The sequence below is a fragment of the Procambarus clarkii genome, chromosome 28 (genome assembly GCF_040958095.1).
Source record: "Procambarus clarkii isolate CNS0578487 chromosome 28, FALCON_Pclarkii_2.0, whole genome shotgun sequence".
In the NCBI taxonomy this organism is placed as follows: Eukaryota; Metazoa; Arthropoda; class Malacostraca; order Decapoda; family Cambaridae; genus Procambarus; species Procambarus clarkii.
The window spans coordinates 41701438-41728883 of NC_091177.1; the positions used below are offsets into that span (position 1 = coordinate 41701438).

At 44.2% G+C, this 27446-nt stretch overlaps 1 long non-coding RNA gene and 1 pseudogene across 1 annotated transcript in view; both read right to left on the reverse strand.

The window, feature by feature from the left end:
- LOC123755120 (glutamate receptor ionotropic, delta-2-like) overlaps positions 1–7266 on the reverse strand; it is a 57776-nt pseudogene extending 50510 nt beyond the window's left edge.
- A 1104-nt stretch (positions 7267–8370) lies between these two features.
- The window catches only part of LOC138369539 (uncharacterized), a 37475-nt gene continuing 18399 nt past the window's right edge, over positions 8371–27446 (reverse strand). The window contains exons 2-3 of the long non-coding RNA XR_011229887.1: positions 8668–8825; positions 8371–8499 (exon numbers count right to left, since the gene is read on the reverse strand). This is a non-coding gene — a long non-coding RNA (uncharacterized lncRNA). The remainder of the gene's footprint in view (positions 8500–8667; positions 8826–27446) is intronic.

Here is a 27446-nt window from a genome sequence, read left to right on the forward strand (position 1 = left end):
AAAATCAGTGATTACTGGTATTGACATAAGCATCCTAGAAAGGTGTTCTGGGAGACCCTTACAAGCATACAACACATCACACTAAACATCAGAGCTTCCTCACATCTGATTAGTTCTCTCTTTGACACATGACCATCTCTTCGTGGTTCTTAACGGAGTTAAAAGCCATTTACGTAATTATATATTCATTAATGGTTGAATTGTATACAACATTCCCCATTTAGGCTCACAAGTAAGCATGTCTATTCCCTCTCAAGAACCTCGCAGACAATTGACAAAACTCACGTAAAATTCGTAGTATCAGCGAGGAGTTGCATCAAGTTGGCAATGGGACTGACGAAGGAGAGTCTCTGCTCCCCAGGCGCCTCGGGGTCGTCGACCATCAGAGCCTCATGACTAGGGTACGGTTCTGACACAACTACTAGGTTTGGCCTCTTGGAGAGTCTAAGGAGGAAGAAAAATTAATTTTTTTTAGAATATATACATTACATATTTTAATAAGCCACTTATTGCTTAATTTAAAATGAAAGCTAAAAAGGTGCCTTAATCAATCATGAAATTTCTCGTACAGAAAATGTGAAATGACTCACAAGTGAGCTAAATAAAGTCTTTTTGAGAGTCATTTTCTTTCTTCGCTAGTAGGTCTGTGATATTAGTTCGTTATAGCTATGTAAATTCCTTCAACAATTATCAAAATTCACAGAAAGGAATTGGCTTAGTCTGAATGCCCCGCGGGGTCGAGATTATTGATGATTTTGAGCAGTTTTATTTATTACAGCGTAGATGACATTGTGATGAGTTTTTAAAAGGAATTTGAAAAATAATACGACTAACAATTGTTCATTTTTAAGGAAGATTTTGCTGCTAATTAATTTGTTTATAAATAATAATATTTATAATAAATAATAGATATATAAAATATATATAAATAATAAATATTGAAACAAAAGCCCTCAATAGCATAGAAGTAAAATTTCCAACACCCCCATCTGTGCAGGTACTTGGAGAGGTTATCAAAGAAAAGTGAGAGGCAGAAGGTGCGAGCACAGCTTCAGTGAGGCGACCACGTTGCCATATTCAGCACATAGCTCTCCCTGGGGGCCGAAGAACACCTACAGGAACTTAACTAGAGAACTTGTCAGGGAAGAGCGGTAGGCTGGAGGTGAAAGCGAGGCCTCGGTGGGGCGTCCAGGAGGCTACCTTCAGCGCCTTGGCGCCCCGGGGGCTATACGGAAGTTGGATGTACACACTACACCTGTGAGATGACAATTATAAAAGGTTAGACAAGCTCAGTCATGTGAAATACTAAAAATAGAATAGATACTCCTTACTCTGGTAAAGTGCCGTATCTTGAGAAACCTTTGAAGCTGTAGAAGAATCATCTGTTTTATACGAGTACGGTCAAATTATTGACAACATGAAGTTTCTTCTTCATTTTCCTAAGATCAGTGAATAATGGTGCATATTACCATAATCAAAAATAGTTTGGAAAAGTTTGTCTTGAAAATATTTAGCTGGGTAGCTGGCGGACAGTGCCAAAAATTGTCGTGTTGGTCTGATTGTGGCATTGGGATGCTGTTCCCTTTTAAATTCTGCCGAACCGATCAGACTATGATCATCCCATACCCCAGACAATTCCCTCTGCCAATCTAGGTGAGACTAACCACAACCGTGATGCCTCCAACTCTGAACAGACTTACAGGCATATGAACAAATCCACAAGGGCCGTGACGAGGATTCGAACCTGCGTCCGAGAGCATCCCAGACGCTGCCTTAATCGACTGAGCTACGACATGTTCAAAAGGAGTTGAAACCGAAGTTCTACTGAACTTACTGGATCCTGCAGCCTCTCCGAGGCACTAACCAGGGTTTTGGTTTTTCAAAACAAACCATGCAAACACAAACAAACGAATCCTCATCACAGCCCTTGTGGATAAACACAAACAAACGAATCCTCATCACAGCCCTTGTGGATAAACACAAACAAACGAATCCTCATCACAGCCCTTGTGGATAAACACAAACAAACGAATCCTCATCACAGCCCTTGTGGATTTGTTCATTTGATGCATCATACAATTGTGATTTTTGTGTGTAATGAAGTAAGGGCGAAGAGGGAGAAAGGCCTATTGACATAGCTTAGTGCATGGGGAGAGTTGTGTGAAACCCTGGTTTGTGCCTCGGAGAGGCTGCAGGATCCAGTAAGTTCAGTAGAACTTCGGTTTCAACTCCTTTTGAACATGTCGTAGCTCAGTCGATTAAGGCAGCGTCTGGGATGCTCTCGGACGCAGGTTCGAATCCTCGTCACGGCCCTTGTGGATTTGTGTATTTGATGCATCACACAATTGTGATTTTTGTGTGTAATGAAGTAAGGGCGAAGAGGGAGAACGGCCTATTGACATAGCTTAGTGCATGGGGGGAGTTGTGTGAAACCCTGGTTTGTGCCTCGGAGAGGCTGCAGGATCCAGTAAGTTCAATAGAACTTCAGATTCAACTCCTTTTGACCATGTCGTAGCTCAGTCGATTAAAGCAGCGTCTGGGATGCTCTCGGACGCAGGTTCGAATCCTCGTCACAGCCCTTGTGGATTTGTTCATTTGATGCATCACGAAACTGTGATTTCTATGTGTAGTTACAGGCATATTCTCGTATAGTTTATTAATGGAGCGAGGAAAGGTACCATCCCTCTATCTGTCTATTTACCTATTCATTAATTTTTCTATCTACTCGTCTATGCATTTATTTAAAAATTATATTAGCCTATTTACCTCACGATACTTGCATGAAATGAGAAAAAACTTAAATTTCGGCCGAGAGGTGCCGGGAGTTGGTGGATCTTGGTGGGCTCCTGGTGTGTCGTCAGCCATGGTGGGTGGCTGGCTTCTGCTCTGCCAGAGGGCACTAGATGACTTTTGCGTTTTAGTTGGGGGCCGAGTTTTTGGTTTTGCTACCTGGTGTTCTCTGTGTGGGGGCTCGGCCGGTGCTTGTCCCCCTGAGGGACTCCTGGGGCTCCCCAATCATCTGCCTGTCTGCGTTTCTTTGCCAAATGGCATATTAGTTTCCAGTGATTGGCGTCACTTGTTTCCCGATTTGGCTTGGCGTTTCATCTTTCCAGGCTTCGCGATTAACCCTTACTGGGTACGCCGGGGGGCATCCGATCCCACGATCGTCGTCGCCCCTAAATCAACAACAATAAAAATTAAATTTCTGTGTTTTAATGCTACAACAGATGAAGTACGAATAGTAGAAAATTTATGATTATTTTCCTGAGATCAGTGAATAATCAAACTGTTCTCTTACGGAGAACGTCGCTGTTTGCTCGTACGCGTTACATAAGGCCAAAAATTTTCGTACTAGAAGCGGCTGGCAAAAGAGACGTACTGTTCCGTTTTCTGTTTTGGGTCGTCTGGCTTAGTCTGTTAGCTGAGGAGAGGACACATTAAATTAACCGTTTTCATGACATGTTGAAATCTTAGGAGGACGAGCTGGAATAATGGTGTATGTGACTATAAAAAAGTTTTCTTCAAGCTATTTAGGTAGGAGTAGAAGATACAGCCTATCCTCTTGTTTTGGTAGTCCTTAGAGTAACGATGAGGACAATAGTATATATACCAACGTACAACGAAATTTAGAAAGTAGAAATCTGAACTGTTGGGTTGGACAAACTGGAAAAGTAATTCTGATTTGTGTTGCTTTGACAAACTAAATTAACCTTCCTAGGCCTAAAACACTATATCTAAGGGCTAATATAGTACATATGTGTGCTATACTTTGCCTAGAAATATTTATGTTTGTGTTTTAGCTGCATTTATTTTAAAATAATTCCTTACTAGTCAGTATACTACTATCTAAAAACTAGGAACGTACGAATTCTGACTATTGATCGTCACAATAGGTACTATCAAAACAGGAAGAAGGTTGCTTCTAAGATGGGCAATTTTTCGAGGTAATCAGAATCACCTGTAACGCGAGCAAGTGATGCCTCATCACTGACAACACATCAAGGAGCTTCAGAGCTGCTCTGATCCATAATGGTAACACGTATCCGTCTTTCCTCCTGGCTCGCTCGTTGCACCTCCGAGAACGTTACAACAGCCTCAAGATCAGGTTGGACGTCGTAAAGAATGATACATAAAGCTATGAAGTCACTGTAGACCTCAAAATAGTGGCATTCCTGATGGTCTGCAAGGTATAGCAGGGACAGTAAGGCACACTACCACAGGTGGAAATGGATACATCAGACGAGTTCTCTGTGGGATGAATAACTCCAATTTTTTTTTTTTAATACAATTTGTTAAAGCTCTAGATGAGGTGTCGGCAGCTTTCATATGCCTTTATGAGTTCTTTCCTTAGCTGTCTTACGCAAAGGTCAAATGCTGGTTTGTACGTCGAACCACAGATAAAGATCATCGTGGTGTAGGGATTTCCCAATAAGCTTACTAGGAAGGAGAAAGCAGCTAGGAACATCTTTGTCACAGTGGCTGAGGGTCTCGTGGATAACAATATGGCCGAAAACTATTTAGAGCTAGTTAAGACTGTGGTGAAGAATTATGGCACTATGAGCTACAGGTTGTCCTTCATAGTCCACATCGTTGATGCTCATCTTGATAAACTTCAGGATAACATTGGAGTATAGTCAGAGAAGGAAAGCGAACACTGCAACAAGGACATACGTACAACACTGCCACGAAGGATAGTTTAACTAAAACATGATGTCAGACGGCATTTGGTGGCTGATGTATGAGTGATATACACTGTAATAGGTAATCTGGAGAAACTAATCCTTACATTTTTATAGTCACTTAAACCTAACCTTAAAATTTTAAGGTTATTAAATTTGTTAAATTTGAATCATATGTTTTTTATGAGTTTATGTGAACGAAAATACGCAAGTTCATCTGTATTCTCATCGGAAATAAGGAATTTCTAAACATCTGTCCAGGTCATAGAAGCAAAGTTTGATGGGAATAACAGACTTTTTCTCTGCTATCTATGCATGATCAATTAGCAACCCACACTTACTACATAGTAACAAAAACTTTGCTACATTGTGTTATGTTTAATCAGTGTGTTAAAGAATTTCTGTATTTATTAATCCTAAAAATTATTTCAGAAAAGAAACTCAAAATAATAATTCTTATTACAGAACACATTGCGCCAAAATCTTAAGTAATACTTACAACACCTATTTAAAAATTTACTCGTGTTACACTGATTCTAAAATCCCTAAACATTTTAGGAGCTCATTTAAAATTAAACCATTCAAGCATAGTTTCATGTAAGATTTCGTGAAATGTTTTTAATGAAAACTTCATATTTCTCACTTCTGACAATTCTGGAAATCTTCTACAACCAACATCATGGCGTTCATCATGGAGTAGGTCCTGCTGAGGTCTGGATTATTGACCAAGGAAGCGTTGGTGACAGCGAGGAGCCTGGTCGCTGGACCCACCAAGCGGCCCTTGAGGGACCACTGGGCGAAGGCGGCGAGGAAGGCGAGGTCGTCGCTCACCACCACCACCGTCACGCACCACGACACCTGCCGCAGCTGTTGACGTCAACATGGTAGACGTTATGTGGGAGTGACCTGCCCGCCTCAGTAGTGGTGTGAGAGTGACCTGTCCGCCTCAGTAGTGGTGTGAGAGTGACCTGCCCCCCTCAGTAGTGGTGTGGGAGTGACCTGCCCGCCTCAGTAGTGGTGTGAGAGTGACCTGCCCGCCTCAGTAGTGGTGTGAGAGTGACCTGCCCGCCTCAGTAATGGTGTGGGAGTGACCTGCCCGCCTCAGTAATGGTGTGAGAGTGACCTGCCCGCCTCAGTAGTGGTGTGAGAGTGACCTGCCCACCTCAGTAGTGGTGTGAGAGTGACCTGCCCGCCTCAGTAGTGGTGTGAGAGTGACCTGCCCGCCTCAGTAGTGGTGTGGGAGTGACCTGCCCACCTCAGTAATGGTGTGAGAGTGACCTGCCCGCCTCAGTAGTGGTGTGAGAGTGACCTGCCCACCTCAGTAGTGGTGTGAGAGTGACCTGCCCGCCTCAGTAGTGGTGTGAGAGTGACCTGCCCGCCTCAGTAATGGTGTGAGAGTGACCTGCCCGCCTCAGTAGTGGTGTGAGAGTGACCTGCCCGCCTCAGTAGTGGTGTGGGAGTGACCTGCCCCCCTCAGTAGTGGTGTGAGAGTGACCTGCCTGCCTCAGTAGTGGTGTGAGAGTGACCTGCCTGCCTCAGTAGTGGTGTGAGAGTGACCTGCCCGCCTCAGTAGTGGTGTGGGAGTGACCTGCCCCCCTCAGTAGTGGTGTGAGAGTGACCTGCCTGCCTCAGTAGTGGTGTGAGAGTGACCTGCCTGCCTCAGTAGTGGTGTGAGAGTGACCTGCCCGCCTCAGTAGTGGTGTGAGAGTGACCTGCCCGCCTCAGTAGTGGTGTGAGAGTGACCTGCTCGCCTCAGTAGTGGTGTGAGAGTGACCTGCCTGCCTCAGTAGTGGTGTGTGAGTGACCTGCCCGCCTCAGTAATGGTGTGAGAGTGACCTGCCTGCCTCAGTAGTGGTGTGAGAGTGACCTGCCTGCCTCAGTAGTGGTGTGAGAGTGACCTGCCCGTCTCAGTAGTGGTGTGAGAGTGACCTGCCCGCCTCAGTAGTGGTGTGTGAGTGACCTGCCCGCCTCAGTAGTGGTGTGTGAGTGACCTGCCCGCCTCAGTAGTGGTGTGGGAGTGACCTGCCCGCCTCAGTAGTGGTGTGAGAGTGACCTGCCCGCCTCAGTAGTGGTGAGTGAGTGACCTGCCCGCCTCAGTAGTGGTGTGGGAGTGACCTGCCCGCCTCAGTAGTGGTGTGAGAGTGACCTGCCCGCCTCAGTAGTGGTGTGTGAGTGACCTGCCCGCCTCAGTAGTGGTGTGTGAGTGACCTGCCCGCCTCAGTAGTGATGTGAGAGTGACCTGCCTACCTCAGTAGTGGTGTGTGAGTGACCTGCCTACCTCAGTAGTGGTGTGAGAGTGACCTACCCATGTACGCAGCAGTACATGTGAGTGACCTACCCGCTGAGCCTGGTGGATCACCCTGGAGAGCTGCGTCAGCGTCACGTTAGGGTCCTCCCCGCCCGCTGCCACCTCCCACACCGACACTCCCCAGGGCACCATCTGACGCTGACACTGTGTGAGTAACATTATCTGACAAGGTACATGGGGGGTACAAGGAACCGTTGTCCCCACAAGTAGATGTCGAGGTCTCCATGCATGAGCGATGTGACAAGGTGATAAGGTGACAAGACATCATGAAATCTATATAAATTTATTTGACTGATGACTCTGAATATATTCATTATTGTAATATTACTATTGCTGTAAACGACATCTGGATATACAAATCGGTGATATATTATGTTATTTACACATTTTTTTTATTTCGTATATATATCATGCATGTTACATCACTGATTTTAACAATTGTATATTATTGCTGTATCCTAATTAGCCACAGTGCTGAGGGTTGAGGCACCATCCGTGAAGAACATGACGGAACAGTAAGGCTGAGACTCACCTTAGCCACAGTGCTGAGGGTTGAGGCACCATCCGTGAAGAACATGACGGAACAGTAAGGCTGAGACTCACCTTAGTCACAGTGCTGAGGGTTGAGGCACCGTCCGTGAAGAACATGACGGAACAGTGAGGCTGAGACTCACCTTAGTCACAGTGCTAAGGGTTGAGGCGCCGTCCGTGAAGAACATGACGGAACAGTGAGGCTGAGACTCACCTTAGTCACAGTGCTAAGGGTTGAGGCGCCGTCCGTGAAGAACATGACGGAACAGTGAGGCTGAGACTCACCTTAGTCACAGTGCTGAGGGTTGAGGCACCGTCCGTGAAGAACATGACGGAACAGTGAGGCTGAGACTCACCTTAGTCACAGTGCTAAGGGTTGAGGCGCCGTCCGTGAAGAACATGACGGAACAGTGAGGCTGAGACTCACCTTAGTCACAGTGCTAAGGGTTGAGGCGCCGTCCGTGAAGAACATGACGGAACAGTGAGGCTGAGACTCACCTTAGTCACAGTGCTAAGGGTTGAGGCGCCGTCCGTGAAGAACATGACGGAACAGTGAGGCTGAGACTCACCTTAGTCACAGTGCTGAGGGTTGAGGCACCGTCCGTGAAGAACATGACGGAACAGTGAGGCTGAGACTCACCTTAGTCACAGTGCTAAGGGTTGAGGCGCCGTCCGTGAAGAACATGACGGAACAGTGAGGCTGAGACTCACCTTAGTCACAGTGCTAAGGGTTGAGGCGCCGTCCGTGAAGAACATGACGTAACAGTAAGGCTGAGACTCACCTTAGTCACAGTGCTGAGGGTTGAGGCACCGTCCGTGAAGAACATGACGGAACAGTGAGGCTGAGACTCACCTTAGTCACAGTGCTAAGGGTTGAGGCGCCGTCCGTGAAGAACATGACGGAACAATGAGGCTGAGACACTGTTGCCAACACAGCTTCAACACATCCGTTGGGTAACGTTTGTGCATCTTGACTCGCTACTGAAACATGAATAAGAAAACTTTTAAAACAATAAATCTAGAGATATAAATGTGTAAAATGCTTAAAATATTTATAGATATGATCAGACTATACCTACCATGGCTATGATTGGCTTTCGAAAATATAAGAAAATTTGTAAACATCACAATATGAAAATCTGAAAATACCGAAAGTACGTGGCATCTGCGCGACAACCGGAAGGGAGATGTAAGTCAGTAACAGCAGCAGTATCTTGATGGTATCCATAGTTTCTGGTCTTAGGCTTTACTTAATACTCATTTCGGAGCTACTTAACTCAATATATTCTTCTTGCCTCTTGACTTATCTGTGAAAGAACGAATATAAATGTTAGCTTCTATAATATATAACATTACGTTGGGATGCTCCCGGACGCAGGTTCGAATCCTCGTCACGGCCCTTGTGGATTTGTTCAATATATAAGGTGTTTTTATTAAGAATATAAGAAACGTAATACTAAAATTATGAAATAATAAAATATTTATGTTAGATTGTAAGCAGAGCAATACTAGAATCAAGGATTTTGGTAATGGTTTCTGTGTGTATTAAACTGGTCCTTGAATTCCTTAATCAGGCACCTGAATGGTATACGACTATGTCGGAAATTTTAAAATCAATGAATATTGCAATATCATGCTGGACTAGGTTATTTTAGATTAGGTTCGATTCAGATGGATTAGGTTAGGCTAGGCATGTTCTAATACAAGATTCAGATGGATTAGGTTAGGCTAGGCATGTTCTAATACAAGATTCAGATGGATTAGGTTAGGCTAGGCATGTTCTAATACAACAAAAATCTGTAAAATTCCACCCGCAGCCTCTATCGTTAAGGTAACAATTCACCTCGTGAAATCGCCTCTCGTTTAGCGGGTAGACTGGAAAGAAAGTGGATCCTAATTAATGTTACCACTGCTTAAGGCCTCTTGTTTCACTAGCTGTCCAGATTTTTTCAGAAATTATGTTACTTTATATTATTAATCTACGAAAACAGTACATTTATATGCAGGCGATGAGTCACAATAACGTGGCTGAAGTATGATGACCAGACCACACACTAGAAATTGAAGAGACGACGACGTTTCGGTCCGTCCTGGACCATTCTCAAGTCGATTGTGAATTCTCAATCGACTTGAGAATGGTCCAGGACGGACCGAAACGTCGTCGTCTCTTCAATTTCTAGTGTGTGGTCTGGTCATCAGTACATTTATAGCAAGTTTAATAAGAATTCCAGCTAATAGAAACAAGTTCACTCGTGACAGTATCTAGTTCACCCCAGTAGTCAAATCACAATACTGGGTAGGGTTACCTGTGACGTCCCCTTATAATCCAAGCATGCACATCACTGTCATTCCCCAGGTATAGAGGGTAGGTAAACCTGGAGAACCTAACATGTATAACCCTCGCAAATCCCGAGCACAGAATAAAATCGATAAAAAAATCACAAAACCTGAGACATGTGGACGGGTGTAACAATATATACATACCTCCAGAACTCACAGTGAAACAGACAAACAATAAAAAACAAAAAACTAAGAGAAAAGCTAAAGGAGCTAAGAAACGCAAAGAAAAATAAGGAAATTCGTAGCTGAAGATAAGAAGAGTGCAAGTGATCTAGAAAACAGAAGAGAAAGTAGTCCCTCACACAATGAGGCCGAACTAGGCCGAACTTCAGTGACAAACAGGAACAAAAGTAAAGGGACAACGAACAGAAAAATAGTTTGCAGAGCACAGAAACAATACCTCAGCCCCCTAATAAAAAGGTCAGGTTAAACTGCTTCTCCACTAAGGCCAGAATCATAGACAATTTATTTGACGCACTTACGCTGTGTGCATAGATTTTGAATGAAACTCCTGACTTCATTGGTCTCAGCAAAATATGAATGAGAAAACATAATTATATAGGAATTCCATTCTCCAGAATACCACCCACCTTTCAGCAAGGACAGAACAACAACAGGAGCAGGTATTAGTGCTATCCCAGCAAACACAAAACGTTTTGAAAACTTTTATTTTCGTTTTCCCTTAAGCGTAGAAATAACTTGTCTTGAGAATGGTGCAGGAGAGAACTTGAGAAACTTTTACTACAAAAATGCAAACATATATCTTTTAATATATATGGTTTTTGTAAAACTATTTTGTTTCTAATGTATTACAAATAATTTTTACATGTTTAAATATAAAATTTATGGTCTTTTTTGTAAAATTCATTAATAAATTGTGAATGATATTTAATGACTGTATGAAACATTCAAAATACATTTAGTTATACTATTTTCAGATAAAATAGTTTGAATAATTTTGCTAAAATTACTCTTTTAACACAATTTGACTCCTTATGTATTACACTAAACACAAATATCAAGTTTAAATATAAAATTTACGTATTATTCCCTAAAAATATTTAAATAAATTGTAAATGTTGCTTCATTGATGTGTGAAACATTCTTAAAACTTTTTGTTGTCTTATATATTGATGTGTGCTTATTTTGACTGTCTCAAGTGAACAGTTCATCAAACAAGAATTATAGAGTATAGTGTCGTGAGTATAGTGTCGTGGAGTATACTGTCGTTGAGTATAGTGTCGTGAGTATAGTGTCGTGGAGTATACTGTCGTTGAGTATAGTGTCGTGAGTATAGTGTCGTGGAGTATACTGTCGTTGAGTATAGTGTCGTGAGTATAGTGTCGTGGAGTATACTGTCGTTGAGTATAGTGTCGTGAGTATAGTGTCGTGGAGTATAGTGTCGTGGTGTTAAGTGTTGTGTAATATAGTGTCGTGGAGTATAGTGTCGTGGTGTTAAGTGTTGTGTAATATAGTGTCGTGGAGTATAGTGTCGTGGAGTATAGTGTTGTGGTGTATAGTGTCGGGGGTGTATAGTGGCGGGGAGTATAGTGTGGTGGTGTATAATGTTGTGGAGTATAGTGTCGTGGTGTATAATGCTGTGGAGTATAGTGTTGTGGATTATAGTGTCGTTGAGTATAGTGGCATGGTGTATAGTATCAAGGTGTATAGTTTAATGGTGTATAGTGTCGTGGAGTGTAGTGTTGTCGTGTATAGTGATGTGGTGAATAGTGTCGTGGAGTATAGTGTCGTGGAGTATAGTGTCGTGGTGTATAGTGTTGTGGTGTATAGTGTCGTGGTATATAGTGTCGTGGAGTATAGTGTCGTGGAGTACAGTGTCGTCGTGTATAGTGTCGTGGAGTATAGTGTCGGAGTGAATAGTGTCGTGGAGTATAGTGTCGTGGAGTAGAGTGTCGTGGTGTATAACATCGTGGAGTATAGTGCCGTTGTGTATAGTGTCGTGGTCTATAGTGTCATGGTGTATAGTGTCATGGTGAATAGTGTTTTGGTGTATAGTGTCATGGATTATAATATCGTGGTGTACAGTGTCGTGGTGAATAGTGTCGTGGAGTATAGTGTCGTCGTGCATAGAGTCGTGGAGTATAGGGTCGTATTGTATAGTGTCGTGGTGTATAGTGTTGTGGTGTACAGTGTCGTGGACTATAGTGTCGAGGAGTATGGTGTCGTGGTGAATAGTGTCGTGGAGTATAGTGTCGTGGAGTGTAGTGTCGTTGAGTATAGTGTTGTGGTGATTAGTGTTGTGATGTATAGTGTCGTGGTGTATAGTGTCGTGGAGTATAGTGTCGTGGAGTATAGTGTCGTCGTGTATTGTGTCGTGGTGTATAGTGTCGTGGTGTATAGTATCGAATAGTATAGTGTCGTGGTGTATAGTATCGAATAGTATAGTGTCGTGGAGTATAGTGTCGTGGAGTATAGTGTCGCTGAGTATAGTGTCGTGGAGTATAGTCTCGTGGAATATAGTGTCGTGGAGTATAGTGTCAAGGTGTATAGTGTAATAATGTATAGTGTCGTGGTGTACAGTGTCGTGGAGTATAGTGTCGTGGAGTATAGTGTCATGGTGTATAATGTCGTGGAGTATATACCGTCCTGGAGTAGAGTGTCGTTGTGTATAGTGTCGTGGTGTATAGTGTCGTGGAGTATAGTGTCGTGGTGTATAGTGTCATAGTGTATAGTGTCGTGGAGTATAGTGTCGTGATGTATAGTGTCGTGGAGTATAGTGTCGTGGAGTATAGTGTCGTAGAGTATAGTGTTGTGGAGTATAGTGTCGTATAGTGTCGTGATGTAATGTCGTGGAGTATAGTGTCATGGTGTATAGTGTCGAGGAGTATAGTTTCATGGTGTACAGTGTCGTGGAGAATAGTGTGGAATATAGTGTCGTATTGTATAGCTTCGAGGTGTATTGTGCTGTTGAGTATAGTTTCGTGGTGTATAGTGTCGTGGTGTATAGTGTCGTGGTGTATAGTGTCGTAGAGTATAGTGTCGTGGAGTATAGTGTCGTGGTGTATAGTGTCGTGATGTTTAGTGTCATGGTGTATAGAGTCGTGGAGTATAGTGTCGTGGAATATAGTGCCATGGAGTATAGTGTCGTAGAGTGTAGTGTCGTGGAATATAGTGCCATGGAGTATAGTGTTGTGGAGTATAGTGTCTATGAGTAGAGTGTCATGGAGTATATTGTCGTGGAGTATAGTGTCGTAGAGTATAGTGTCGTGGTGTATAGTGTCGTGGAATATAGTGTCGTGGTGTATAGTGTCGTGGTGTATAGTGTCGTAGAGTATAGTGTCGTGGTGTATAGTGTCGTGGAATATAGTGTCGTGGTGTATAGTGTCGTGGAATATAGTGTCGTGGTGTATAGTGCCATGGTGTATAGAGTCGTGGTGTATAGAGTCGTGGAGTATAGTGTCGTGGAGTATAGTGTCGTGGTGTATAGTGTCATGGTGTATAGTGTCGTGGTGTATAGTGTCATGGTGTATAGTGTCATGGTGTATAGTGTCATGGTGTATAGAGTCGTGGAGTATAGTGTCGTGGAGTATAGTGTCGTGGAGTATAGTGTCGTGGTGTAGTGTCATGGTGTATAGTGTCGTGGAATATAGTGTCGTGGTGTATAGCGTCGTAGAGTATAGTGTCGTGGAGTATAGTGTCGTGGTGTATAGTGTCGTGGAGTATAGTGTCGTGGAGTATAGTGTCGTAGAGTATAGTGTCGTGGTGTAGTGTCGTGGAATATAGTGTCGTGGTGTATATTGTCGTAGAGTATAGTGTCGTGGAGTATAGTGTCGTGGTGTATAGTGTCGTGGTGTATAGTGTCAGGGTGTATAGTGTCATGGTGTATAGTGTCATGGTGTATAGTGTCCTGGTGTATAGTGTCCTGGTGTATAGTGTCGTGGAGTCTAGTGTCGTGGTGTATAGTGTCGTGGTGTATAGTGTCGTGGAATAGTGTCGTGGTGTATAGTGTCGTAGAGTATAGTGTCGTGGAGTATAGTGTCGTGGTGTATAGTTTCGTGGTGTATAGTGTCGTGGTGTATAGTGTCGTGGAATATAGTGTCGTGGTGTATAGTGTCGTAGAGTATAGTGTCGTGGTGTATAGTGTCGTGGAATATAGTGTCGTGGTGTATAGTGTCGTGGAATATAGTGTCGTGGTGTATAGTGCCATGGTGTATAGAGTCGTGGTGTATAGAGTCGTGGAGTATAGTGTCGTGGAGTATAGTGTCGTGGTGTATAGTGTCATGGTGTATAGTGTCGTGGTGTATAGTGTCATGGTGTATAGTGTCATGGTGTATAGTGTCATGGTGTATAGAGTCGTGGAGTATAGTGTCGTGGAGTATAGTGTCGTGGAGTATAGTGTCGTGGTGTAGTGTCATGGTGTATAGTGTCGTGGAATATAGTGTCGTGGTGTATAGCGTCGTAGAGTATAGTGTCGTGGAGTATAGTGTCGTGGTGTATAGTGTCGTGGAGTATAGTGTCGTGGAGTATAGTGTCGTAGAGTATAGTGTCGTGGTGTAGTGTCGTGGAATATAGTGTCGTGGTGTATATTGTCGTAGAGTATAGTGTCGTGGAGTATAGTGTCGTGGTGTATAGTGTCGTGGTGTATAGTGTCAGGGTGTATAGTGTCATGGTGTATAGTGTCATGGTGTATAGTGTCCTGGTGTATAGTGTCCTGGTGTATAGTGTCGTGGAGTCTAGTGTCGTGGTGTATAGTGTCGTGGTGTATAGTGTCGTGGAATAGTGTCGTGGTGTATAGTGTCGTAGAGTATAGTGTCGTGGAGTATAGTGTCGTGGTGTATAGTTTCGTGGTGTATAGTGTCGTGGTGTATAGTGTCATGGTGAATAGTGTCATGGTGTATAGTGTCCTGGTGTATAGTGTCGTGGAGTATAGTGTCGTGGTGTATAGTGTCATGGTGTATAGTGTCCTGGTGTATAGTGTCCTGGTGTATAGGGTCGTAGAGTATAGTGTCATGGTGTATAGTGTCCTGGTGTATAGTGTCCTGGTGTATAGTGTCGTGGAGTATAGTGTCATGGTGTATAGTGTTCTGGTGTATAGTGTCCTGGTGTATAGTGTCATAATGTATAGTGTCGTGGTGTATAGTGTCGTGGTGTATAGTGTCGTGGAGTATAGTGCCGTGGTGTATAGTGTCCTGGTGTATAGTGTCCTGGTGTATAGTGTCCTGGTGTATAGTGTCCTGGTGTATAGTGTCATGATGTATAGTGTCCTGGTGTATAGTGTCCTGGTGTATAGTGTCGTGGAGTATAGTGTCATGGTGTATAGTGTCCTGGTGTATAGTGTCCTGGTGTATAGTGTCGTGGAGTATAGTGTCATGGTGTATAGTGTCCTGGTGTATAGTGTCCTGGTGTATAGTGTCATGGTGTATAGTGTCGTGGTGTATAGTGTCGTGGTGTATAGTGTCGTCCAGTATAGTGCCGTGGTGTATAGTGTCCTGGTGTATAGTGTCCTGGTGTATAGTGTCCTGGTGTATAGTGTCATGATGTATAGTGTCCTGGTGTATAGTGTCCTGGTGTATAGTGTCCTGGTGTATAGTGTCCTGGTGTATAGTGTCCTGGTGTATAGTGTCATGATGTATAGTGTCCTGGTGTATAGTGTCCTGGTGTATAGTGTCGTGGAGTATAGTGTCCTGGTGTATAGTGTCCTGGTGTATAGTGTCCTGGTGTATAGTGTCCTGGTGTATAGTGTCATGATGTATAGTGTCCTGGTGTATAGTGTCCTGGTGTATAGTGTCGTGGAGTATAGTGTCCTGGTGTATAGTGTCCTGGTGTATAGTGTCATGATGTATAGTGTCGTGGAGTAGAGTGACATGGAGTATAGTTGCGTGGTATAGCACGTACTCTGTGTGTGTGTGTGTGTGTGTGTGTGTGTGTGTGTGTGTGTGTACTCACCTAGTTCACCTAGTTGTACTCACCTAGTTGTGTTTGCGGGGGTTGAGCTCTGGCTCTTTGGTCCCGCCTCTCAACCGTCAATCAACAGGTGTACAGATTCCTGAGCCTATCGGGCTCTGTCATATCTACACTTGAAACTGTGTATGGAGTCAGCCTCCACCACATCACTTCCTAATGCATTCCATTTGTCAACCACTCTGACACTAAAAAAGTTCTTTCTAATATCTCTGTGGCTCATTTGGGCACTCAGTTTCCACCTGTGTCCCCTAGTACGTGTGCCCCTTGTGTTAAATAGACTGTCTTTATCTACCCTATCAATCCCCTTCAGAATCTTGAATGTGGTGATCATGTCCCCCCTAACTCTTCTGTCTTCCAGCGAAGTGAGGTTTAATTCCCGTAGTCTCTCCTCGTAGCTCATACCTCTCAGCTCGGGTACTAGTCTGGTGGCAAACCTTTGAACCTTTTCCAGTTTAGTCTTATCCTTGACTAGATATGGACTCCATGCTGGGGCTGCATACTCCAGGATTGGCCTGACATATATGGTATACAAAGTTCTGAATGATTCTTTACACAAGTTTCTGAATGCCGTTCGTATGTTGGCCAGCCTGGCATATGCCGCTGATGTTATCCGCTTGATATGTGCTGCAGGAGACAGGTCTGGCGTGATATCAACCCCCAAGTCTTTTTCCTTCTCTGACTCCTGAAGAATTTCCTCTCCCAGATGATACCTTGTATCTGGCCTCCTGCTCCCTACACCTATCTTCATTACATTACATTTGGTTGGGTTAAACTCTAACAACCATTTGTTCGACCATTCCTTCAGCTTGTCTAGGTCTTCTTGAAGCCTCAAACAGTCCTCTTCTGTTTTAATCCTGCTCATAATTTTAGCATCGTCCGCAAACATTGAGAGAAATGAATCGATACCCTCCGGGAGATCATTTACATATATCAGAAACAAGATAGGACCGAGTACAGAGCCCTGTGGGACTCCACTGGTGACTTCACGCCAATCGGAGGTCTCACCCCTCACCGTAACTCTCTGCTTCCTATTGCTTAGATACTCCCTTATCCACTGGAGCACCTTACCAGCTACACCTGCCTGTCTCTCCAGCTTATGTACCAGCCTCTTATGCGGTACTGTGTCAAAGGCTTTCCGACAATCCAAGAAAATGCAGTCCGCCCAGCCCTCTCTTTCTTGCTTAATCTGTGTCACCTGATCGTAGAATTCTATCAAGCCTGTAAGGCAAGATTTACCCTCCCTGAATCCATGTTGGCGATTTGTCACGAAGTCCCTTCTCTCCAGATGTGTTACCAGGTTTTTTCTCACGATCTTCTCCATCACCTTGCATGGTATACAAGTCAAGGACACTGGCCTGTAGTTCAGTGCCTCTTGTCTGTCGCCCTTTTTGTATATTGGGACCACATTCGCCGTCTTCCATATTTCTGGTAGGTCTCCCGTCTCTAGTGACTTACTATACACTATGGAGAGTGGCAGGCAAAGTGCCTCTGCACACTCTTTCAGTACCCATGGTGAGATCCCATCTGGACCAACAGCCTTTCTAACATCCAGATCCAGCAGGTGTCTCTTGACCTCCTCTCTCGTAATTTCGAACTCCTCCAAGGCCGCCTGGTTTACCCCCCTTTCTCCTAGCACAGTGACCTCACCCTGTTCTATTGTGAAGACCTCCTGGAACCTCTTGTTGAGTTCCTCACACACCTCTCTGTCATTCTCTGTATACCTGTCCTCGCCTGTTCTAAGTTTCAATACCTGTTCTTTCACTGTTGTTTTCCTTCTGATGTGACTGTGGAGTAGCTTTGGTTCGGTCTTGGCTTTGTTTGCTATATCATTTTCAAAATTTTTCTCTGCTTCTCTTCTCACCCTGACGTACTCATTCCTGGTTCTCTGGTATCTCTCTCTGCTTTCTGGTGTTCTGTTATTCCGGAAGTTCCTCCACGCCTTTTTGTTCAGTTTCTTCGCTTCCATACATGCCCTATTATACCATGGATTCTTCTGTTGCTTCTCGGATTTTTCCCTTTGGGCCGGGATGAACCTGTTTACTGCCTCCTGACACTTTTGGGTAACATAGTCCATCATACCCTGTACAGACTTGTCTCTGAGGTCTGTGTCCCAAGGTATTTCACTTAGGAAACTTCTCATCTGTTCATAATTCCCCTTTCGGTATGCCAGCCTTTTGATTCCTAGTTCTTTTTGGGGGGAGATAAGTCCTAGCTCTACCAGGTACTCAAAGTTCAATACACTGTGATCACTCATTCCCAAGGGCGCTTCCATCTTAACTTCCCTTATATCCCATTCATTTAGGGTAAATATCAAATCAAGCATTGCTGGTTCATCTTCTCCTCTCATTCTTGTTGGTTCTTTGGTGTGCTGGCTTAGAAAGTTTCTTGTTGCCACGTCCAGCAGCTTAGCTCTCCATGTTTCTGGTCCTCCATGCGGGTCTCTGTTCTTCCAATCTATCTTCCCATGGTTGAAGTCTCCCATAATTAGTAGTCCAGATCCATTCCTGCTAGCAACAGAAGCTGCTCTTTCTATTATGTTAATGGTGGCCATGTTGTTTCTATCATATTCCTGTCTAGGTCTTCTGTCATTTGGTGGTGGATTATATATGACTGCGACTATAATTTTTTTCCCTCCATTTGTTACAGTACCTGCTATGTAGTCACTAAAACCTTCACAGCCCTGAATATCCATCTCCTCAAAATCCCAGCCTTGTCTTACCAGCAGAGCTACACCACCCCCACCTCTTCCTTCCCTCTCTTTCCTCATAACATAATAGTCCTGTGGGAACACTGCATTTGTTATCGTTTTCGTGATCTTTGTTTCTGTGAGGGCTATTATGTCTGGGTTTTCCTCTAGTACCAGTTCTCCAAGCTCATTTGCTTTATTTGTAATTCCATCTATGTTTGTGTACATCGCTTTGAGGCTCACTTTCTTCTGTCCCTTCTCAAATCGCCTCCTTGGTGAGTGTTCTGCTGGTGGGGGAGGCTGTTCCATGGGTGTGAGGACCTGTGAGGTGGATAACAGGGTCTCAGAGGATACTGGGATGAGGTGCGGGGGATCCAGTGAAGGGGGAGGGACAGGTGAGGTGAGTGTGTGTGTGTGTGTGTGTGTGTGTGTGTGTGTGTGTGTGCGTGTGTGTGTGTGTGAGAGTGTGTGTGTGTGTGTGTGTGTGTGTGTGTGTGTGTGTGTGTGTGTGTGTGTGTGTGTGTGTGTGTGTGTGTGTGTGTGTGTGAGTGTGTGTGTGTGTGTGTGTGTGTGTGTGTGTGTGTGTGTGTGTGTGTGTGTGTGTGTGTGTGTGTGTGTGTGTGTGAGTGTGTGTGTGTGTGTGTGTGTGTGTGTGTGTGTGTGTGTGTGTGTGTGTGTGTGTGTGAGTGTGTGTGTGTGTGTGTGTGTGTGTGTGTGTGTGTGTGAGTGTGTGTGTGTGTGTGTGTGTGTGTGTGTGTGTGTGTGTGTGTGTGTGTGTGTGTGTGTGTGTGTGTGTGTGTGTGTGTACTCACCTAATTGTACTCACCTAATTGTGCTTGCGGGGGTTGAGCTTTGGCTCTTTAGTCCCGCCTCTCAACTGTCAATCAACTGGTGTACAGATTCCTGAGCCTACTGGGCCCTATCATATCTACATTTAAAACTGTGTAAGGAGTCAGCCTCCACCACATCACTGCCAAGTGCATAGTGTGTGTGTGTGTGTGTGTGTGTGTGTGTGTGTGTGTGTGTGTGTGTGTGTGTGTGTGTGTGTGTGTGTGTGTGTGTGTGTGTGTGTACTCACCTAGTTGTACTCACCTAGTTGTGCTTGCGGGGGTTGAGCTCTGGCTCTTTGGTCCCGCCTCTCAACTGTCAATCAACTGGTGTACAGATTCCTGAGCCTACTGGGCTCTATCATATCCACATTTAAAACTGAGTATGAAGTCAGCCTCCATCACATCACTGCCTAATGCATTCCATCCGTTAACTACTCTGACACTGAAAAAGTTCCTTCTAACGTCCCTGTGGCTCATGTGGGTACTCAGTTTCCACCTGTGTCCCCTTGTTCGTGTCCCACCAATGTTGAATAGTTTATCCTTGTTTACCCGGTCGATTCCTTTGAGGATTTTGTAGGTTGTGATCATGTCTCCCCTTACTCTTCTGTCATCCAGTGTCGTAAGGTGCATTTTCCGCAGCCTTTCCTCGTAAATCATGAATCTTAGTTATGGAACTAGTCTAGTGGCAAACCTTTGGACTTTTTCCAGCTTCGACTTGTGCTTGACAAGGTACGGGCTCCATGCTGGGGCCGCATACTCCAGGATTGGTCTTACATATGTGGTGTACAAGATTCTGAATGATTCCTTACACAGGTTCCTGAACACTGTTCTGATGTTAGCCAGCCTCGCATATGCCGCAGACGTTATTCTCTCTATGTGGGCTTCAGGAGACAGGTTTGGTGTGATATCAACTCCTAGATCTTTCTCTCTGTCCGTTTTATTAAGCACTTCATCTCCTATTCTGTATCCTGTGTCTGGCCTTCTGTTTCCACTGCCTAGTTTCATTACTTTGCATTTACTCGGGTTGAACTTCAACAGCCATTTGTTGGACCATTCACTCAGTCTGTTTAGGTCATCTTGTAGCCTCCTACTATCATCCTCTGTTTCAATCATCCTCATAATTTTTGCATCATAGGCAAACATTGAAAGAAACGATTCTATACCCTCTGGGAGATCATTTACATATATCAGAAACATTAAAGGTCCAAGGACTGACCCCTGCGGGACTCCACTTGTAACGTCTCGCCAATCTGAGACCTCACCTCTCACACTGATTCGTTGTCTCCTTTTGCTTAGGTACTTCTTTATCCAATGGAGTACCTTCCCATTCACTCCAGCCTGCATCTCCAGCTTTTTCTCTAGCCTCTTGTGTGGCACTGTATCAAAAGCTTTCTGATAATCCAAAAATATGCAGTCTGCCCACCCTTCTTTTTCTTGCCTTATTTTTGTTGCCTGGTCGTAGAATTCAAGTAACCCTGTGAGGCAGGACCTGCCATCCCTGAACCCATGTTTATGCTGTGTTACAAAGTTCTTTCGCTCCAGATGCTCCACTAGCTTTCTTCGCACAATCTTCTACATCAGCTTGCATGATATGCAGGTTAGGGACACTGGCCTGTAGTTCAGTACCTCCTGTCTATCCCCTTTCTTGTATATCGGGACTACGTTAGCTGCTTTCCAAATATCTGGCAGTTCCCTTGTTGCCAGTGATTTGTTATACACTATGGAGAGTGGGAGGCACAGTTCTTCTGCTCCTTCCTTTAGTGTCCAAGAGGAGATTTCATCTGAGCGTATAGCCTTTGTCACATCCAACTCTAGTAAACACTTCCTTACTTCCCCGCTGATAATCTCAAACTCTTCCAGTGGTTCCTGGTTAGCTATTCCCTCTCTTATCTCTGGAACTTCTCCTTGCTCTAAGGTGAAGACATCCTGGAATTTCTTATTCAGTTCCTCATACACTTCCTTATCGTTTGTAGTGAATCCTTCCGCCCCTATCCTTAATTTCATAACCTGTTCCTTTACTGTTGTTTTTCTCCTGATGTGGCTATGCAGCAATTTAGGCTGAGTCTTTGCCTTGCTTGCGATGTCATTTTCGTATTGTCTTTCTGCCTCTCTTCTCATCCTGAAATATTCATTCCTGGCATTCTGGTAGCTTTCTCTGCTCTCCAGTGTCCTGTTATTCCTATAGTTTCTCCATGCCCTTTTACTTTGCTGCTTAGCTAGCCTACATCTCTGATTAAACCATGGGTTTCTCATCTTCATTTCACTGTTTTCCTTTTGGACTGGGACAAACTTGTTTGCTGCGTCCTTGCACTTCTGCGTGATGTAGTCTATCATATCTTGGGCCATCTTTTTCCTGAGCTCTGTTTCCCATGCTATATCTGTTAGGAATTTTCTTATCTCCTCATAGTTTCACTTTCGGTGTGCTAACCTTTTGGTTTCAGTATCCCTCCTCGAGTTCAATAACCCTTCTTCAATCAGGTACTCAAACACCAGTACACCGTGGTCGCTCATTCCTACTGGGTCCTCAAAACCGATTTCTCTTATGTCGGAGTCGTTCAGAGTGAAGACTAGGTCGAGTCTCGCTGGTTCGTCATTTCCTCTCATCCTTGTGGGTTCTCTGACATGCTGGGTTAAAACGTTTCTAGTTACCACCTCCAATAGTTTGGCTCTCCACATATCCTCGCCTCCATGTGGTTCCTTGTTCTCCCAGTCAATCCTTCCATGATTGAAGTCGCTCATGATGAGCAGGTGGGATGTATTTCTACAGGCAGCAGACGTTGCCCTCTCAATTATAGTGTTAACTGCCATGTTGTTGTTTTCATACTCTTGACTGGGTCTCCTGTCATTTGGTGGAGGGTTGTATATTACTGCTACTACTATTCTTGGTCCTCCCATTGTCTTGGTGCCTGCTATGTAGTCTCTGAACCCCCTCACAGCCCGGGATGGCCATCTCCTTAAAACTTCATTCCTTTCTCATGAGTAGGGCCACTCCGCCTCCACCCCTACCTTCCCTCTCTTTCCTTATTACTTTGTACTCCTGGGGAAACATGGCTTTTGTTATGATTCCAGAGAGTTTTGTTTCAGTGAGTCCGATTACGTCTGGGTTCACTTCTTGTGCTCTTTCCCTTAGTTCACTTGTCTTGCTTGTGATCCCATCTATGTTCGAGTACATCACCCTGAAACTGACTCTCTTCTGCTTCTCCTCTGGGGGGGGGGGCCTGTGTGTATGTGTGTGTGAACTCACCTAGTTGTACTCACCTAGTTGTGCTTGCGGGGGTTGAGCTTTGGCTCTTTGGTCCCGCCTCTCATCCATCAAACAACAGGTGTTCAGGTTCCTGAGCCTATTGGGCTCTATCATGTCTACACTTGAAACAGTGTATGGAGTCAGCCTCCACCACATCACTTCCTAATGCATTCCATTTGTCAACCACTCTGACACTAAAAAAGTTCTTTCTTGTGTGTGTGTGTGTGTGTGTGTGTGTGTGTGTGTGTGTGTGCGCTTGTACTCACCTAATTGTGCTTGCGGGGGTTGAGCTTTGGCTCTTTGGTCCCGCCTCTCAACCGTCAATCAACTGGTGTACAGATTCCTGAGCCTATTGGGCTCTATCATATCTACATTTGAAACTATGTATGGAGTCAGCCTCCACCACATCACTTCCTAGTGCATTCCATTTATTAACTACTCTGACACTGAAAAAATTCTTTCTAACGTCTCTGTGGTTCATCTGGGTACTAAGTTTCCACCTGTGTCCCCTTGTTCGTGCCCCACCCGTGCTGAAGAGTTTGTCTGAAGAGTTGCTGAAGAGACGAAGTCTGAAGAGTTGCTGAAGAAACGAAGTCTGAAGAGTTGCTGAAACGTGCTGAAGAGTTTGTGTGTGTGTGTGTGTGCTCACCTAGTTGTACTTACCTAGTTGTGTTTGCGGGGGTTGAGCTCTGGCTCTTTGGTCCCGCCTCCCAACCGTCAATCAATTGTGTGTGTGTGTGTGTGTGTGTGTGTGTGTGTGTGTGTGTGTGTGTGTGTGTGTGTGTGTGTTTGTGTGTGTGTTTACTAGTTGTGTTTTTGCGGGGGTTGAGCTTTGCTCTTTCGGCCCGCCTCTCAACTGTCAATGAACTGTTTTACTAACTGCTTTTTTTTTTTCCCCACACCACACACACACACACACCAGGAAGCAGCCCGTGACAGCTGACTAACTCCCAGGTACCTATTTACTGCTAGGTAACAGGGGCACTTAGGGTGAAAGAAACTTTGCCCATTTGTTTCTGCCTCGTGCGGGAATCGAACCCGCGCCACAGAATTACGAGTCCTGCGCGCTATCCACCAGGCTACGAGGCCCCCTGTGTGTGTGTGTGTGTATGCGTGACCAGATCACATCCTAATGCTTTCCATTTATTGATTACTCTGACACTGATAAAGGTCTTTCATATGTCTCTGTGGGGTCATTTGGGTACTAAGTTTCCACCTGGGTCTCCTTGTGCGATTACCACCCGTGTTAAATAATCTGTCTTTATCTACCCTCGGAGGCCGTTGATCCCCAGAAGCTACACAGGGTAGGTAGACCCTGTCTATTTCCCTGAGAATTGTGTAAGTGGTAATCATGTCTGCCCTAACTATTCTGTCTTCTAGCGATGCTAGGTGCAATTCACGCAGTCTTTTCTCATAACTCGTACATCTTAGTTCTGGACGTAATGAAATGGCATATCTTTGAACCTTCTCCATCTTCATCTTCAGCTTGACAAGGTATAGACTCTATGCTGTAGCTACATATTCCTGGATTGGTCTGACATATGTGGTATACAGTAGAGGGATATAAAGCTTAGCGGGAACATTTTGTTTTTGGTAATGTTCACACTAAACCCCATTCTTTTTTTGTGAGGAGACATTTTGTGAAAATGTTCCCGCTAAGGCTTACCTCATTTTAGGGTGAAATTATTGTCGTATCAGGTCCATCTTCGGGAGATATCTCAATTAGAGATGTATAATTTAATTAGCTGTGTCAAATGTTAGTTCTTAGACCAACCTCTTAACGTTTATAGATGCAGTTTCATTATTATCAACGTGATTTTCATAAAATTAAAAAGTAGTTATTTCATACATAGTAAACGAAATAACTTTAGTTACTGAGCTCAAACTTCTGTCGTCTGGCTTAGTAGTCTCTTGTAATTTCGTTATTATTAACCCATCTTTCTTGAAATTTAAAACCGCTGTATTTCAGATGTAGTAAAATACAACAATTAAGTTACAGAATTTCAGCTCTCATCCTCCACCTTAGTTTCCTCTTATATTTTCGCTATTAACAGTTCAATTCCCGCGAAATTTAAAAATGAATTATTTCAGACGTATTAAGGAACGAAAACAGAGTTACCGAGTTTCAGCTTTTGTCTTCCGCCTTAGTTCGCTCCTATACTTTTATTACTATTAACACGACTTTTCTGAAATTAAAATTCGCTGTATTTCATACTTAGTAAGAAAATAAAACAGAGTTACCAAGTTTCAGCATATGTCCCCAACCTTAGTTCACTTATATAACTTCACTATTATCACCTCAAATTTCGAGAGAGATTTAAAACAGACATATTTCAGATATATTGTAAAACAAGATAACGTAAGTGACAAGCTCCAGTTCCTGATCTCCGCCTTACTTCTTTCTCGTGCCTTCGTTAATAACAGCTTAATTTCCCGGAGATTTAAAAATCACTGCTTTTCAGACATAGTAACATAGATCAAGGTAGTTACCGAGCTGTTCTCCGCCATAGTTCCGTCTTGTAGTTTCGTTACTAACAATCCGATTTCCCCTAAATTTAAAACATAGGACCAAAATGACAATTTCAACCAATTCCAGATCATTCAAATAACTCTCTCTCTCTCTCTCTCTCTCTCTCTCTCTCTCTCTCTCTCTCTCTCTCTCTCTCGTCTCTCTCTCTCTCTCTCTCTCTCTCTCTCTCTCTCTCTCTCTCTCTCTCTCTCTCTCTCTCTCTCTCTCTCTCTCTCTCTCTCTCTCTCTCTCTCTCTCTCTCTCTCCTCTCTCTCTCTCTCTCTCTCTCTCTCTCTCTCTCTCTCTCTCTCTCTCTCTCTCTCTCTCTCTCTCTCTCTCTCTCTCTCTCTCTCTCTCTCTCTCTCTCTCTCTCTCTCTCTCTCTCTCTCTCTCTCTCTCTCTCTCTCTCCTCTCTCTCTCTCTCTCTCTCTCTCTCTCTCTCTCTCTCTCTCTCTCTCTCTCTCTCTCTCTCTCTCTCTCTCTCTCTCTCTCTCTCTCTCTCTCTCTCCTCTCTCTCTCTCTCTCTCTCTCTCTCTCTCTCTCTCTCTCTCTCTCTCTCTCTCTCTCTCTCTCTCTCTCTCTCTCTCTCTCTCTCTCTCTCTCTCTCTCTCTCTCTCTCTCTCTCTCTCTCTCTCTCTCTCTCTCTCTCTCTCTCTCTCTCTCTCTCTCTCTCTCTCTCCTCTCTCTCTCTCTCTCTCTCTCTCTCTCTCTCTCTCTCTCTCTCTCTCTCTCTCTCTCTCTCCTCTCTCTCTCTCTCTCTCTCTCTCTCTCTCTCTCTCTCTCTCTCTCTCTCTCTCTCTCTCTCTCTCTCTCTCTCTCCTCTCTCTCTCTCTCTCTCTCTCTCTCTCTCTCTCTCTCTCTCTCTCTCTCTCTCTCTCTCTCCTCTCTCTCTCTCTCTCTCCTCTCTCTCTCTCTCTCTCTCTCTCTCTCTCTCTCTCTCTCTCTCTCTCTCTCTCTCTCTCTCTCTCTCTCTCTCTCTCTCTCTCTCTCTTCTCTCTCTCTCTCTCTCTCTCTCTCTCTCTCTCTCTCTCTCTCTCTCTCTCTCTCTCTCTCTCTCTCTCTCTCTCTCTCTCTCTCTCTCTCTCTCTCTCTCTCTCTCCCCTTCTCTCTCTCCCCTTCTCTCTCTCTCTCTCTCTCTCTCTCTCTCTCTCTCTCTCTCTCTCTCTCTCTCTCTCTCTCTCTCTCTCTCTCTCTCTCTCTCTCTCTCTCTCTCTCTCTCTCTCTCTCTCTCCTCTCTCTCTCTCTCTCTCTCCTCTCTCTCTCTCTCTCTCTCTCTCTCTCTCTCTCTCTCTCTCTCTCTCTCTCTCTCTCTCTCTCTCTCTCTCTCTCTCTCTCTCTCTCTCTCGCTCTCTCTCTCTCTCTCTGCCTCTCCCTCTCTCCCTCTCTCCCTCTCTCCCTCTCTCTCTCTCTCTCTCTCTCTCTCTCTCGCTCTCTCTCTCTCTCTCTGCCTCTCCCTCTCTCCCTCTCTCCCTCTCTCCCTCTCTCTCTCTCTCTCTCTCTCTCTCTCTCTCTCTCTCTCTCTCTCTCTCTCTCTCTCTCTCTCTCTCTCTCTCTCTCTCTCTCTCTCTCTCTCTCTCTCTCTCTCTCAGTTACTGTGTTATTCTATCGTTACCCATTATACATTTCAGACATACTAAAATAGAGCAATTCAGTAATCGAGTTTAAGCTCCTCTCTGCATAAGTTCTATGTTCACCAAAACATAGTTATTTCAGAACAAGAGTTAGCACTTGTTCTTCGCGATTATCAAAATAAATATGTTTCCCAGGTCAAGGTACATAGTTATCATTGGAGGCAAACACGAGTCCTGACCTCTCCTTCAGTATTCGTGTATACATACGTGTGTAAACACACACTAAGGTAGGGGTCATCTAATAATATATGTAATTGTAATCATTTCTAGCTTGCACCCAATGAAATAATTATCTCTCTTTTCTCTCGTTCACTTAATTTCCAAGTTATTTACCACACGTAATAATAATAATAATACATTCACTGTTTCCTCTTAACATTCTTACTCAGAGGCCTAGGGGGGGGGGTAGAAATTGTACATACAATGTGGGTCAACGGCTTCGGAGCCGTCTGTTTAAATTGTAGCTAGACAACTCCTCTCTCACTTCCTCTATTGAGTTTGAGAAGTTCTACGAAATGAGATGAGGAATTATTTCGATGGTATATTCAATTTGATTATTTCGATGTTATATTCATTTTGATTATTTGTATAAATTGATGCATTTTTGTGTCTTACGAGAATACCAGAGGTATTGAATAATTTACATGAATTGATTTGAGCAGTGGGGACGAGTTGTGAGAGACAATGGTGGGGACGAGTTGTGAGAGACAATGGTGGGGACGAGTTGTGAGAGACAATGGTGGGGACGAGTTGTGAGAGACAA